The sequence below is a fragment of the Oryctolagus cuniculus genome, chromosome 4, assembly GCF_051225735.1.
Source record: "Oryctolagus cuniculus isolate XC-2025 breed Fujian yellow rabbit chromosome 4, ASM5122573v1, whole genome shotgun sequence".
NCBI lineage: Eukaryota > Metazoa > Chordata > Mammalia > Lagomorpha > Leporidae > Oryctolagus > Oryctolagus cuniculus.
In genome coordinates this window covers 5,471,967-5,487,966 of record NC_142870.1, presented here as the reverse complement: position 1 = coordinate 5,487,966, position 16,000 = coordinate 5,471,967, and the positions used below count along the sequence as shown (strand labels likewise).

At 48.0% G+C, this 16,000-nt stretch overlaps 1 protein-coding gene across 1 annotated transcript in view; it reads left to right on the top strand.

Moving 5' to 3' along the window:
* The window catches only part of B3GALT5 (beta-1,3-galactosyltransferase 5), a 143,390-nt gene extending 136,323 nt beyond the window's left edge, over positions 1 to 7,067 (top strand). The window contains exons 3-5 of the transcript XR_016232237.1: positions 5,789 to 5,907; positions 6,020 to 6,104; positions 6,217 to 7,067. The gene's annotated coding sequence lies outside the window, so the exon portion shown is untranslated. The remainder of the gene's footprint in view (positions 1 to 5,788; positions 5,908 to 6,019; positions 6,105 to 6,216) is intronic.
* Positions 7,068 to 16,000: the final 8,933 nt, after the last annotated feature.

Genomic DNA, 16,000 nt, shown 5'->3' with positions numbered 1-16,000 from the left:
AGGATGTTTGGCTGTTTTCTCTGCTGTCATCTACACATCCATTTTCCATGGGTGTTGCAAGAGATAGCCACACACTTCGTGACTTAAAGCAACATAAATTCATCTCACAGCTCCGTGGGTCAGAAATCTGGCAGGAGTCTCACTGGGCTACAGTCTTGGTGCACTGAGTGTCCTAGTCTGTTTGTGTGGCTATAACAGCATCCCCAAGGTTGGATCACTTAAACTGGACACATACTTATTCCTTACAGTTGTGGGCCTGGGATGTGCCACATCGAGGGCCTCCTTGCTGTATCACCCCAGGGCAGAAGGCAGAGGGCAAGAAAGAAGAGAGAGAGCAGGGCATCAGGCGCACAGCCCACAGCCCGCTCATCATCGCTGCATTCGTTCATGGGGGTGCAGCCCTGATGTCCTGACGTCTCCCATCCGGCCCCACCTCCAACGCGGCTGCGCTGGGGACTCACAGCCAACACGTCGCTTCTGGGGACACATTCAGTTCAGAGCAGTCGGCAGGGCTGCACTCCAGCAGAGAGCCCCTTCCCTCATCTCTGGAGCCTCCAGGGCCTGTGGACTCTTCCCGTGTTTCCATCTCTGGTGCTCCCCAGCCAGGCCACGGGCGTTCTCTGCTGTTAAACACTCCCGGGGTTACTCTGGACCCGCGCTTAGCACGGCATAACTGCCTCATCCCGAGGTCAGCTGATTGGCACCCTTAGCTCTCCTTGGCCACCCAGCCTACCATGCTCACAGGGCCCAAGATCAGGGTGTAGACTTCATTGGCGGAAGAGGGGAGAGAAACATTATTCTGCCTACCACATTAGCTACAAGACATTTTCCATAATGAAAAATTTTTAAAAAACAGCCACCAAAAAGACATCCGAGGGAAAAATACCTCTTCCTGTTCGTATGTCGGCAGCACAGCTCACGAGGCTCAGAGCTGAAATAAAGCCTTGGGCTGCCCGTGGCCCATGGACGTGAGGGTGGTAATTCTGCCTCCTGTATAGCAGCACCACGGAGAACACACAGATATTGTCTCATCACTTGGTAGACAGCAGCCACAGCACTGAACAGAGCAAGGAGCCACTACAGGCAGGTGCCGCAGGGAACGTGTAGTTAGCCTGATTTATTTTCTTTCCAAAGGAAAAGTGTAGCATGATGATGTGTGATTGGAGAAGTAGCTAACTAGCATAAAAAAAATTAATGAAAGGGGCCGGTGCTGTGGCATAGTGAATAAAGCCGCCGCCTGCCGTGCTGGCATCCCATATGGGCGCTGGTTCGACACCCAGCTGCTCTACTTCCAATCCAGCTCTCTGCTATGGCCTGGGAAAGCAGTGGAAGATGGCCCAAGTGCTTGGGTACCTGCACCCGCATGGGAGACCTGGAAGAAGCTCCTGGCTCCTGGCTTCGGATTGGCACAACTCCAGCCATTGCAGCCATCTGGGGAGTGAACCATCAGATGGACGATTCTTTCTCTCTCTCTCTGCCTCTCCTCTCTGTGCCTCTCCTCTCTGTGTAACTCTGACTTTCAAATAAATAAATAAATAAATATTTTTTAAAGAATCAATGAAACAGCACTTGACCGTGGCGAGCACTTCAATGCCTGTTCTTAGCTGGCTTCACAGTGGCCTTTGTCAGGCAGAACAACTGCGTTTTCCCCTTCTGTGGTTGTTGAGGTCAGTGGAGACTCAGGAAGGCTGTGGCTGCCGTCACTTTTCCTAGTTCACTGGCAGATGGGGAGTGAGGCACAGTTCTGATTGCATTGCACCAGGCTGCCTTTGCGACCACCATAACTAGGCTACATTACAGGGGCAGACTCTGCATGACAAAGACAGATGTCAAATCCACACCGAGTCTCTCTGTAGACATTAGAGACCTCAGGGCTACGATCCACGGTGGCTGTTGATGGGCCACATGCTTTGGAATTTCTTACCCAAAGTCCTCTTTTCCGCCTATAAACTCTGGCTGCGAGGTCCCTGGATTTCACAATTAAGGCAGAGACAATTCAGGCCAGTGCTGTGGCCGCTGCCTGCAAAGTTGGCATCCCGAATGAGTGCCAGTTCGAGCCCCAGCTGTTCCACTTCCGATCCAGCTCCCTGTTAACGCTTCTGAGAAAGCAGCAGAAGACGGCCCAAGCACTTGGGCCCCTGCACCTGCTTGGGAGACCTAGAAAGAGTTCCAGGCTCCTGGCACTTGGGGAGTGAACCAACAGATGGAAGATCTCTGACTCTGTAACTTTGCCTTTCAAATGAAGAATTATATAAATATCAAAAAGAAAAGATAGGAACAGCGTCTCCAAACCCTAGTTAGGTTTCCTCATCTGGCACAACAGGAGACGGTCTCTCCCAGCTGCTTCTGCTCTCGGGCTGAGGCCATGTGACCGGTTCTGATCAATTCCCTGGAAATAGAAGAGGCAGGCGGAGCCTCTGGGCTGAAGGGTGAGTGCTGTGTGCTTCTCCTTCACCGTGGTGGGGACAGTCGGGGACCACCTGTTCACATGGTGGAGCACCAGGCTGGACATGAACCCCAGAAGTACAATGTAACGCTGGCATCAGAGACGTTGACTCGGTGATGAGAGCCGACTGTGAGACAGTGTGTGTTCTTCCACGGCAGCTGGCATGGGTGTCCCATTTCTTCGCAACTGTCTGGCACCAGCGTCTCTTTCTTCATGGAGCCTGTAATCTCCATTAGAGAATGTGGCTTGGCACAGATTAAAATGAATGGAGGCTAAGTCACATTCGCAGCTTTTGAGAACTGTGCAGATGGGACAAAGTAATGATATAACTGGAGTGGCACGACGAGAAGGTTTGGTGGAGATGGGGCTCGTCAGCGGCGCCCTTGGCAGTGGTGCCGAGGGGAGGCAGGCGGCGTCGTGGAGACGGCGGGCAGAGCCGTGCTGACAGTGTTGGCGCTGTGCCTTGCCGCCAGCTCGGGGCCGCAGGGCACAGGAGAGGCAGGTGGCCTCCAGCTCTCCAACGGTGTCACTTAAGGGATGTCCGATTGAATCTGCCATTTATTTTACAACCCTTGGGGTAAGACCTTTGCACACAAAAGAGACGGCAGGGACGTTTTCTTCCAGGAATAATGCGATATACCGGCAATAAGCGTGTTTATGGAACTTGGACTTGGCAAAGCGCACACCCCTCTTCCTCTGGCTGCTCTAAGCCTGGTGTTTGGGAACTGTTAATGATTTCCAGTCGTTTTCTCCTTTGTGCTTCCGGGGGGTGGGTGAGGCTGGCCACACGTCCCCTCCCTGCTCTCCTCAGAGCCTCCCTCTCTCCTTGTTTGATGGCTGACGGATGGTGCAGCCGTGAGTTGATGTGCAGCAGCCGAGCGTGCTAGCGCTCACCTAGTAACCCGTGACTGTGCTGTTAGCATCCAGATCCTCTGGCCAGGGACCGGACACGGAAGACAGGAACGAGTGAGCCTTGTCCCTCCCTTGGCCAAGGTGACCTTGTTGGCCACACATTCCCGTGGTGGCCCACAATCTCCACTGGCTGCATCGTGAGTGGGACAGAACCTTGACCACGAGGCGCCACGGAGGGAGACGTCCTGGGCTTACTGTTTACTCCCAGTGTACGCCACCCTGAGGAAGACACGTCCCGTGTGCTGCAGCCTTCCCGAGGGCAGCACGCAGAGACGTTAGCCGGAGAATCCCTGCCGGTCGCCGGCTCCGAAGCTGGGACCACCGTGCTGCAGGATATTGGGGTCATTTGTGCTTTTGCATTCACACGAATTTTCCTACGGGCAGAGTTGTTTTTGAATTAAACAGATCATTTTTAAAATCAAAATGTTTCTGCTCACACCACTGGGTCTTCCCTCACTGCTTCAGACCTCTCTGCTGATTTCCACGACCACGGCTGAGGCTCAGTCCCCGTCGTCACCTCCCCATCTTCTCACCCTATCATAGTTCTGGTTAAAGCTGAACTCACTGTCTATTACTCATGGCAATGTAAATATTGCTAGGACAAGTGGTGCCCTATGGTGACTTATTAAAAAATGTCTGTGGCCAGCGCTGTGGCATAGTGGGCCAAGCCTCTGCCTGCAGTGCCGGCATCCCATATGGGTGGCTGTTCATGTCCCGGCTGCTCCACTTCTGATCCAGCTCTGCTGTGGCCTGGGAAAGCAGCAGAAGATGGCCTGAGTGCTTGGGCCCCTGCACCTGCGTGTGAGACTCAGAGAAGTTCCCCACTTTGGATCAGCCCAGCTCCAGCCGTTGTGGCCAATTGGGAAGTGAATCAGTAGATGGAAGACCTCTCTCTCTTTCCCTCTCTCTGTCTGTAATTCTACTTCTCAAATAAATCAAATATTTAAAAAAGGTCTGTATGAGTATATTAAATCACAATCTATAGTTTATTTATTTTTAAAAGATTTTATTTATTTATTTATTTGAAAGTCAGAGTTATAGAAAGAGAGGGAGAGACAGAGAAAGAGAGAGAGAGAGAGAGAGAGAAAGAGAGAGAGAGATATATCTTCCATCTGCTGGTTTACTCCCCAAAAGACTAAAATGGCCAGGGCTGGGCCAGGCCAAAGCCAGGAGCCAGGGGTTTCATCTGGGTCTCCCACATAATTGGGCTACCAGTCCAGTGTCATATGAGGGCCGTGAGTGGTGGTGCGTGTGGAGGCCCAGACACAGAGAACCAGGAAACATATGGAATGCTGGCATCCCAGGCAGTGGCCTTACCTGCTACAGCACAATGCTGACCCCTAGAATTACTTGTATGCATAGACATTTAAAAACATTTCTAATTTTCTTTTATTTTAAACAATTTGTTGACATTGTGTTTGCACATATTTTTAGGTGGTAGAGTCTGACATTTCAACACAAGTATGCAGTGTGTAATGAGCAAGTAATCTGATTGCCATATCCACCACCTCGAACTTGGTCTTTTTTAATATTGGCTAAATTCAGAATCCTCCATACTAGTTCTTTTTTTTTAAAGCTTTATTTATGTATTTGAAAGGTAGAGTTACACACAGAGAGGAGAGGCAGAGAGAGAAAGAGAGAGGGAGACAGAGGTCTTCCATCCGTTGGTTCACCCCTCAGATGACTGCAACGGCTGGAGCTGGACCCATCTGAAGCCAGGAGCCAGGAGTTTCTTCCGGGTCTCCCACATGGGTGCAGGGGCCCAAGCACTTGGGCATCTTCTACTGCTTTCCCAGGCCACAGCAGGGAGCTGGATTGGAAGTGGAGCAGCTGGGACTCCCTGGACCTGGTGGCCATATGGGACGCCGGTGCTGCAGGGGGCAGCCTCACCTGCTCAGCCACAGTGCTGGCCCCTCTACTGGTTCTTTTGAAATAAGGAATCAGCTGTTGTTCGGCACAGTCACCCCTCTGTGTCACTCCTGCTGTCCCACTGCCCTGCTGCACCTGTTCTCTGTCCTCTGTTCATCCTCCCCCACCCGTCTGCCTCTGGCAGCCCCACCTCTGAGATCACAAATGTGAACCTGAAGTTCTCTGAAGTGAGAACTTGTGGTGCTTGTCTTTCTGTGCCTGGCTTATTTTGCTGAACATAACATCTTTCAGTTTCATCCACGCTGTCACACATGACAGGATCTGATTCTTTTTCATGACTGACTAATAGTCAATTGTGTATACTTAACACATGTGTTCTTTACCCATTGATATTGATGGACACCACGTCAGGTTTTTGTGTGTGTGAAACCTTCTTCTAGTCCCACTGGAGCTAGTATTTATTTATTTTTTTTATCTGGCTTTCATGTGGTCAATGGTTGTAAGTTTTCTAAATTAACTTTCGCTGGAGCGCTTTCATGGGGCTCTTCATTTTCTTGGCAGGACTCCCCGCTCCCCCACCTCCACCATCCGAAATCCCATTTCCTGGCTTCTGTCGTCTTTCTCCTCGGTTTGCGTTTCCGTCTGGATGGAGCACACCCTCCTTTGCCGCCAGAGGAAAGGTGCGTGAGAAGTTTTTGATCTCCTGCTCATGGGAAAATCCCTAGTTTGGCATATCGCTGCTGAGAATTTGATTGGACTTGGAGATGGAGCTGAATGTCATTTTCTTTCCAGGCCATCACCAGAAGTAATCTCTGGGAACTATTCCTTGAGGAGAAAAACTGGGCTTAGTGAGGGGCAGAGAGCCACTGCTCACGAGGTGAGCTTACTTTAAATAGTCTAAGGAAAAGACGTGCTGTGCAAACAGTATGCACTACACTTTTTTGCAACCAACCACATAAGTGTATCTTTCAATTCCATTTCCCTTGAAGGTTTGGAAGCGCCTGGTGAACGCCTCGGCTCTTTGTTACTTGACTCACATACACAAGAGGAGCTGCTTACGCAGGCGGGGGCCTGATTTTGGCTCACAGTTTTGGAGACTCACAGTCCAATATCCGGTGCCCCATCAGTCCAGGGTCTTACGAGAGCCGTGAGTGGTGGATATGGGGAACGTCAGACACACAGGAAGCCAGGAAGCAGAGAGAGGAGACGGGCGGAACTCGGTTTAAGGATAGAGGGCAGCCGCTCAGAGTGGGTCCTCTGGGGGACACTCAAACCATGACACCTGGCACACTTTTTGAATTTTTGATTTTTAAAAATAATTTGTAAATAGTACTTTATAAGGCTTTATAAAAAACATTGAAAATAAAAAATATGGCAAATATGAAGAGCTTAAATTACTCCCAAATTTATCACATACTACATAATATTTAACATTGTCTCAGACATCTAAACAGTATAATATTTTTTTGACAGGCAGAGTGGACAGTGAGTGAGAGAGAGACAGAGAGAAAGACCATATAATATTTTTAACATGAAAAAGGTTTTCTATGGGCCGGTGCTAAGGCATATCGGGTTAAAGCCCCAGCCTGCGGCACTGACATCCCATATAGGTGCCGGTTCCAGTCCTGGCTGGTCCTCTTCCAATCCAGCTTTCTGCTACAGCCCGGAAAAGCAGTGGGAGATGCCCCAACTCCTTGGTCCCCTGCATCCCTTTAGGAGACCTGGAAGAAGCTCCCTGCTCCTGGCTTTGGATCAGCTCAGCTCTGGCTATTGCGGTTATTTGGGGAGTGAACCAGCAGAATGGAAGACCTCTCTCTCTCTCTCTCTGGCTCTACCTCTCTCTGTAACTCTCTCTTTCAAATAAATAAAATAATTCTTAAAAAAAAAGACAAATGTTTTCTATAAATTGTGGTCTGACATAATACTAAATGGATTGGTCATATTGCATGATCTAATGGAAATCTATACTCTTACCTCAGAATTCATAAAAAACTGAAGAACTGGACATTTTAAGGAAAAGGAGACATTGAAACCAAATTTTGGTAAATTGATTTTAAACACACACCATAGACTAAATACCTACTCTCTATGAGAACCATCCCTAACACACCCTAAGCCATTTTCACATGATCTGGTTTACTTTTAGTGTGCTTTGCTTGACTTTCACAGTTCAACAGAACAGGAGTTGTGCAAAGACCAAGCCCTTCGAAGGCCAGAGCTAAACGTGAAAGAGGGCCTCAGTGAAGGGCTCACTGTGTGGGGCTTCACAAGGCCCCGAGTGTTTGGTGTGTGGCTGGACGTTGCTCGGACACCGGCATCCCACGTCAGAGTGCCTGTTCAAGTGTTTGCTCTGCTTCTGACGCCGGTTTCCTGCTAATGCACAACTTGGGAGCCGCAAACGATGGCTTAAGTACTGTGGGAGAGCCAGACGGAATTCTGGGCTCGTAGCTGCTGCCTGGCCCAGTCCTGGTGTCTCCAAACTCCCACCCCTGTGGTGCTTTTGCTTATAAAAAGTTCTCAACCTGTGCTTAGGCATGAAAGCGTTTTTAATTATGTGGATGTTCTTTGTTAATCTTTCCTACTCTTCTCAATAACTGTGAAAAAGTTGGCCAGTGAGGAACCTCTGGTGCACACACACATATAGACACAACGTGGTTTAAAGTGTTGACCGAAAGTAAGTTCACAGGATTGCACTTAATCTAGAGTGGTTTTCATGTCATCATCGTGGCTCTGTGTCATCTCTGTGGTCCTCATGTCCTCATCGTGGTCCTGGTGTCATCATCTAGGGGCCTTTACAAATAGCAGTGGTCTGACCTCCCAAGAAACTGTGATGAAGTTGGTCTGGCTACACCATATCATTGTGGTTTGAAGAGCTCCCAGGTGATTTTAATATACAGCCCAGCAGAGAACCATGGCTCCAGGGAGCACACTGCCCTCTAGAGGCGAAAAGTGAAAGGTCACTGTTGGTCTCCCATGGACCATTGGTTTACCACTTCAGACAAGATTGTCTTCCTATGCTGTATTTATCCAGAAACACAGATCTTTCATGGTTTGCACTTGATAGACTTATTTTAGAGTAGTTTTAGGTTCACAGCAAAACAGAGCAGAAAGCACCGAGACTTCCGTACCCTGTGACAGCCTCTCCATCGCATGTCCTGCCTCCACACGGCCCTCCCCACTGTCAACAACCCCCACCCCCGCGCCCACCCAGTGGTCCCTTTGCCGCAATGAATGAACCTACATGGACCCATCATTATCCCCCGGGGCCACGATTTACACGGCAGTTCATGCTTGCTTGTGTCTGTTCTACGAGTTCTTGCCAAACATCTCGTGACACGTGTCCCTGCTACAATCCATACAAAGGCGTTTCACAGCCCTGCAAGTACTCTGTGCTCCAGTTGTTCATCCTTCCCTTCTCCCGGGCCTTTTCACTGGCTCGGTAGCTTTGCCTTTTCCAGAATGTCATAGAATCATTTAGCGTGTAGGCTTTGCAGCCTGGTTCTCTCTCTCAGTAACATGCATCTAAGTTCCCTCTGCGTGCGTGCGTGTGTGTGTGTGTGTGTGTGTGTGTGTAGCTTGTTAGCTCATTTATTCTTGTTAATGCTGGTTAATATCCTGTTGTCTGGCTGTACCAGTTCATTTCTCCTTCACCTACTGAAAATCATGTTGGTTGCTTCCAAGTTTTGACAGTTAACGAAGAAAGCTGTAGGATTTTGTGTGACCATAGGTTTTCAGCTCCTTTGGATGATTAATTAGCAAGGAGCGCAATTGCTGGATCACATGAAGAGTAGATTTAGCTCTGTAAGAAACTGTCAAACTCTCTTCCAAAGTGGCTGTTGCGTTTTGCATCCCCATCAGCAATGGGTGAGAGACTCCCTGCTCTACACTGGCACCCCCAAGCCCTCAGTACTGGGTCGGTCAGTATTCTGGATTTAGGCCACTCCAATGGGGGAGACAGAAGTGTTCACTGTTGATTAGCCAATGCTTGTTGGGTTTTATTTCTACTCACACAAGTAATGCGTTCTAAATTCTTCCAGACTTAATTATTGTTGAGTTTTTGGTGTATGTTCTTCGTCTTTCTTCTACTTTCCACATTAACCAAAAAATGGACATATACATGAACTTGAGACTTACATGCAGTTGAAGGAATAATTATAACCCATAATTAAGTATCACCAACAGTTACAACCCTACTGACCATCAGCCTAGACATTTGTTTCATACCCCACCTGAAAACTAACTCAATTCTTTTGATGATCAGCTTCTTGCCCTTCTCTGTAGTTGCACCTATGTGTGTATTCCTAAACAGGGCAGTTGAGTTTGCCTTTTTAAAGCTCTTTGTTAGCGCTTAGCTGCAGCCTGATCATGGTCATTGCCGTGTGGTGTGTGTCCCTCTTGTGGATCACCACAGTGGGAGCTCTCTACAGATGATGAGCGTGTCAATTGTTTGATCCTTTGACGGTACGGACAACGTGCACGTGTTCTCTGGGTTGTGTCCTCCAGTGCTCTTAAACACTTTAGGGCATCTGTTCCGAGTGTGGGATTGCTGGCTTATGCATACTTTCAACATTCACAGAAAGTATCAAATTGACTTTCAGATGTTTGTACTAACGTGGTCCTCAGGCTGTGTGTGAAGCCTCCTAGCCCCCACAGCACTTGGTTGTGCCCAGATCTGTAGTGCTGCCCTGGGTTGAGGGAGGGTAATAGTGTTTCCTTGAGTTTCCTCAATTAATAAAAAGGCTGAGAATGTGTAGCAGGTGCTTCTGTTGACCTGGGTTACATCCCCTTGATCACCGTTATTTCTTTGGGTTTTATTTGGTGTTCCTTTTCGTATTCCCTGGATGGATTATTCTCTTATTAATTTTCACCTTTCTTCCTTTGCAGATGTGTACACAAGGCTATATGTTTCATCCCCTACACAGGTTTAGGTGCTGTAGCCCACTAGAGTTTTAAAATAAATAAAACAAAATTTATTTATTTGAAAGGGAGAGAGCGTGAGAGAGAGGTATCAGTCTTCTGTCTGCTGATTTTCTCCCCAAATCCCGGCCACATCCAGGTTTGGGCCAGGCAGAAGCCAGGAGCTGGTAGCTCAGGCCAGGTCTCCCAGGCAGGTGGCAGGGACTCATGTACTCGAGGTGCAGCTGCGGCCTCCCAGGGTACGCATTAGCAGGAGGCTGGGTTGGAAGCAGAGCTGAGACTCAAATCCGGGGACTCCGGTATGGGCTGCAGGTCTCCCAGGCAGTGTCTTAATCTCTGCACCAGGTGCCTGCTCTAAGTGTTGATCTGTAGTATTTTCATGAACTTCCAGTTCAGGATATTACTGAATTCATGAATTCAGCAGTTTGTGAGGATTTTCCAGATATGTTCATTAGATCACATTCATTATTCACAATAATCTTTCCTACCATGTTTTGTCTTTCTATTCTATTGGTTACTGACAGATGAATGTTTAAATTCCCCCACCATCACTGTGGATTTTGCTTCGTATATTTGAGGCTAAGTTATTAGACATGAATTATTTAAAAGCTGCTGCATCACCCTGGTCTGCTGAGTTTTGTTGCATTGTGAGAGACTCATTTTAACTCCACTAATGCTTTTTGCTTGACATTCTTTTGTTGATTTGCCTTATATTCTTTTGCTGATTATATTTATTTATTTTTTTTAAGATTTATTTATTTGAAAGGCAGAGCTGCAGAGAGAGGGAGAGACAGAGAAGGGAAGCTGTTCCATCTGCTGGTTTGCTCCCCATTTGGCCACAACAGCCAAGGCTGGGCCAGGCTGAAGCCAGGGCCTGGAAGTCCATCTTGGTCTCCCGCACGGTGGCAGGGACACAAGCACTTGGGACGTCTTTGACTGCCTCCCCAGGCACACCAGTGTGGAGATGGACCGGAAATGGAGCAGTCAGGATGAGAACGGGAGTTCCTATGGGATGCCGGCATCACAGGCAGTGGCTTAACCTGCTGCCTTACCAAGGCTGACTCTTGTTTTGTTGCTTTTAATGTAGTTAAACTTATTTATTTGGCTTATTTTTTACACAATGTGTGTGTTTCCTATCTTTCAATATTCAGTCCTAGTGTGTCTTGTATTTCACATGTATCTTTTGAAAAGAGAATACAGTTAGATTTTTTAATGAGGTAGTTTCCATGCCTTTTAACTGAAGCATAAAATTTGTGTACCAATTATTCTTAGGTGTTTAAATTTAACTGAAAAGTGACCCCTGCTAAATATAAGAGTGGGAATAAGAGAGTGAGGAGATGTACAGTTCAGCACATGTTCAATGGGACTTACCCCTAATGGTAGAGTTAGAAACATGTCAGGGGATTCCAATTCAATCCCATCAAGGTGGCATGTACCAGTGCCACCTCACTAGTCAAAGTGATCAGTTTCAGTTCATAATTGATCATAATGATAAGATTAAGTGTCAAAGGAATCACATAAACAAGAGTAGTGTCTGCTAATACTAACTGATAGAGTTAAAAAGGAGAGAACGATCCAACATGGGAAGCGGGATACACAGCAGACTCATAGAATGACAGATGTCCTAAACAGCACTCTGGCCTCAGAATCAGCCCTTAAGGCATTTGAATCTGGCTGAAAAGCCCATGGGAGTTTCTCAGGCATGGAAAGCCAAGACACTCTGGGGAAAAAAAAAAACTGAATGAAAGATCTCTGTGAGTGAGATCCCAGCAGAAAGAACAGGCCATCAGAGAAGGAGGTACCTTTCTTTCTCTGAAGAGAGGAGAGAACTTCCACTTTGACTATGACCCTGTCTGAATATGGTCAGAGTTGGTGAACTCAAAAGGCTTCCATAGCCTTGGCAACTCATGACAAGAGCCTCGGGTAATTACTGATGTCATAAAGAAGAGGGTCAATTGTTAAATCAACAACGGGAGTCACTGTGCACTTACTCCTCATGTAGGATCTCTGTCCTTAATGTGTTGTACAATGTGAACTAATGCTATAACTAGTACTCAAACAGTACTTTATACTTTGTGTGTCTGTGTGGGTGCAAACTGTTGAAATCTTTACTTAATATATACTAAATTGATTTTCTGAATATAAAGAAAATTGAAAATGAATCTTGATGAAGAATGGGATGGGAGAGGGAGTGGGAGATGAGATGGTTGTGGGTGGGAGGGTGGTTGTGGGGGGGGAGAGCCACTATAATCCAAAAGTTGTACTTTGGAAATTTATATTTATTAAATAAAAGTTAAAAAAATTTGTGTACAGTTGATACAATTACTGAAAATCTTGGTTTTCCCGTTTATTTTTAGTCTTCTCTTTGTACCACCTATTTGCTTCTTTTTGTCTTCTTTTTTTAAGAACTAGTTAATTTTCATCTAATAGTTTGAAAGTTATGAACTCTTATTATATCACACTTCAGAGGTAACCTTAACAACCACACACAGACACTTCTTTAATTAAAATCTAGAGTTAATAGCTTTACTCTTAAATATTTGGCAGCACTTAAACCTCTTAATCACAGTTACCGTCCTCTTGACATGTGTCAATGTTGTAGATTTCAATTCCCTCACTTCAGCTCCACTAGTTGTTATTTATGTATCATCACTATTTACTTACCTTAACCTGTCTCAGACCTCCCACCTGGGAGTAGTTTCCAGCTGCCCAAAGTAAACAGAGCAGCTAATACAGACTCTGAGCTTAGCAGGTGTCTTTGCGTGTGTGGAGGATTTCCCCCCAACAACCCTCTGGCTTCCATCGCTGCTGTGGGAAATCAGAGGCCAGCGGAATCCTTCTCTCCTGGCTTGCCATTCTCCTCCTTGCCTGTGGCTTGCGGAGTCACTATAGTATTGCTGTGGATTCGTTTCTGGGAGGAAAAACGTGGTGGGGGCAAGAGGCGCAGAGTCACCACATAGACCCCAGGAGCCGGGTGAAAGCAGGCCTGAGGCAAGCAGCCTGCAGACTCCTTTATTTCAGTTGGTACAGCAGCTTATATAGCCAAGGCAGCCAATCCGGTCAAGGGGCGATCTATGCCCTACCCAATCACAGCCTGTTGCCAGGCAGTTTCTGAAGCCATCCAATCACAGCCTATTGCCAGGCAGTTTTTGTTGCCAGCAGCCATCTTGGCATGGCCTTCTTATTCCACTACACTATAGGTGTGAATTTGTTTGTATGCACCCCTTCTGGGACTCATCAGACTTCTTGCTTTGCTGACAACATTTTCAGGTTGCCTTTTATTATTTAAGCCTAGGAGGCACAGAGCTTCTGTGGTCTCTATCAGGTTATCTGAAGCCTCACAGGTCTGTTTTAGCCAACTGTCATTCTTCATCATTCTTCATCGTTGACTTTCTGTGATTGCGTGCTGTTTGTTGCTCTTAAACTTATCTGCGGGGAGCGAGGGCTGTGGTGCCACAAGGTTATGCCACTGCCTGTGACCCTGGCATCCATATCGGAGTGCCAGTTTGTGTCCCAGCTGCTCTGCTTCTGATCCAGCTCCTGCCTAGTGCACCTGGGAAATCAGCAGAAAATGCCCTATGTACATGAGCCCCTGCCACTCAAGTGAGAGACCCGGATGGAGTTCCTGGCTCCTGGCTTCAGCTTGGCCCAGACCCAGCCATTGTGGTTATTTGGGGAGTGAATCAGCAGATGAAAGAATCTTATGGGGACACAAACATTCAGACCGTGGCAGGAGACAAGACCAAGAGGAGTTGACCCTCCTAGGCTCCTTCCCAGCATCCATCTCCACTTGGGTATATTAATTTGCACAAAACGCTGCATGGCCTCTTCTCCAGCAGTGGCTTCTCTCCGTCCTCAGGTCCCCCAAATCAGAGCATCCTAAGAGATCCATGGTGTTGACCGCTGGGATGCACTTGTAGCTCCGATCTCCCTCTCCCCCTCCCACCAGCCACCATCGTCTGTGGTTACTCCTCTCATCTCAGCGTGAGCGCAGTCACCTCCAGGTTTCCATGTAGAACACAGATACCCAGATCCCACCCGAGAGATTCTGGTTCGCTGGTCTATGGTGGAGTGTGAGGGTCCGTGGTATAGAAAGCTCCCGGTGGCTCTCACCTGCAGCCCGCTCTGAGAGCTTCAGTTCCAGATGCAGCCGTTTCCTCTCCACGGCTGCCGTATCCTCCCTGGCCCCTGCCCTCATCGTCTCTCTCTGGCCTTGTTGCAATCGTCCATTGACCCATCTACTGCATCCTCTCCCTGCTTTGTCCGCCGTCCTGTCCCGTTACTCTCTTAATCTCTAATACTTACTGTGGCATTTAAAACTGGCCAAAGATGGATCCTGGCCACATCCACGTGCCCATACCTGTAACAGCACAGGGCTGCTCCCCACCCTTCAACTTGCCCTGTGCTTTCCTGGGTCTGTGAAATCCTCATCTTCTTTTTTATTTTTATTTTATTTTTATTTTATTTTTTTTTTTATTTTTTGACAGGCAGAGTGGACAGTGAGAGAGAGAGAGACAGAGAGAGAAAGGTCTTCCTTTGCCGTTGGTTCACCCTCCAATGGCCGCCGCTGCAACCGGCGCACCGCGCTGATCCGATGGCAGGAGCCAGGATCCAGGTGCTTTTCCTGGTCTCCCATGGGGTGCAGGGCCCAAGCACCTGGGCCATCCTCCACTGCACTCCCTGGCCATAGCAGAGAGCTGGCCTGGAAGAGGGGCAACCGGGACAGAATCCGGCGCCCCAACCGGGACTAGAACCCGGTGTGCCGGCGCCGCAAGGTGGAGGATTAGCCTATTGAGCCACGGCGCCGGCTTGAAATCCTCATCTTCAACACCCAGCTAGATACCCGTATCTCTGGGAAGGGTTCCTGGATTATCCAACTACACACACAGCACATTGTTTATACCGTGAAACACACAGTCTGCCCTGGGCTGCATCCATCTATGGTTTCACACTGCAATGGGATTGAGAGATCTGTGCACAGGGCCCCTCCACTGCCATCCCATGACTCTAGAAAGCCTTAGTGAAATGTCTTCCATGAGAGAATTGAGAAGTAGTGCCTCACGTGGGCTAGCGGAACCCTGCAGTATTGCCAGCTGATAACTAATGGTGGGTAGGTGGCTAGCACGGGCACACTGAACAAAGGCATGACTCATGTCCTGGGTGGGACAGAGCTGCACCGCAGGACACTTCATCTTGCTACTCAGAAGTTTGCAGCGTAACACAAATTTTTTCTTTCTAGAATTTTCTATGGAGTATTTTCAGACTGGAGTTGACTGCAGGGAACTGAAATCGTGGGAAATGCAACTCCAGATAAAGGGGACCCCAGTATTCTGAGGTTCAGATGAAGAACCCAGTGGAGAAAGACGTTCAGTGAGGATGTTCTGGGACTACTACATAAATGGGAGAATCAGTTCTGAAGCTGTCTCGGCGGCAGTGAGATTTGAACCAGTGCTGACCACTCACCCCACACATTTCCCCCCAAGGTTTTTTTCCCCTTACTCTGGAGGCTACAAGATAAAAGTATTTGCTTTTTATAGGTTCTTTTTGAAGCTGGAAGACTGCCGAATTCCGGCTGATGAGATAGTCGTAAGTCCTTGGCAGGAGGGCTCTTGCTCTTCAATTCTCCCATCTGCCTGGAATGCAGGCGTGACAGCTGGAGGAGCAGCATCCTCTGCAGCTTCAGAGGCCCATGGGGGTAAAGCTGGAAGCCAGGAGATAGTCGTGAGCCACTGCACTGACCTTGGCTTGCTCACCTCCAAAATCCATGTTCTGTGAGGGAAAAACACTTCCTTACTTGCTTTTGCCTAAAATAGTTGCCTCTTATCACCATCCTCTCCCGCAGAGCTGGGAAAACAC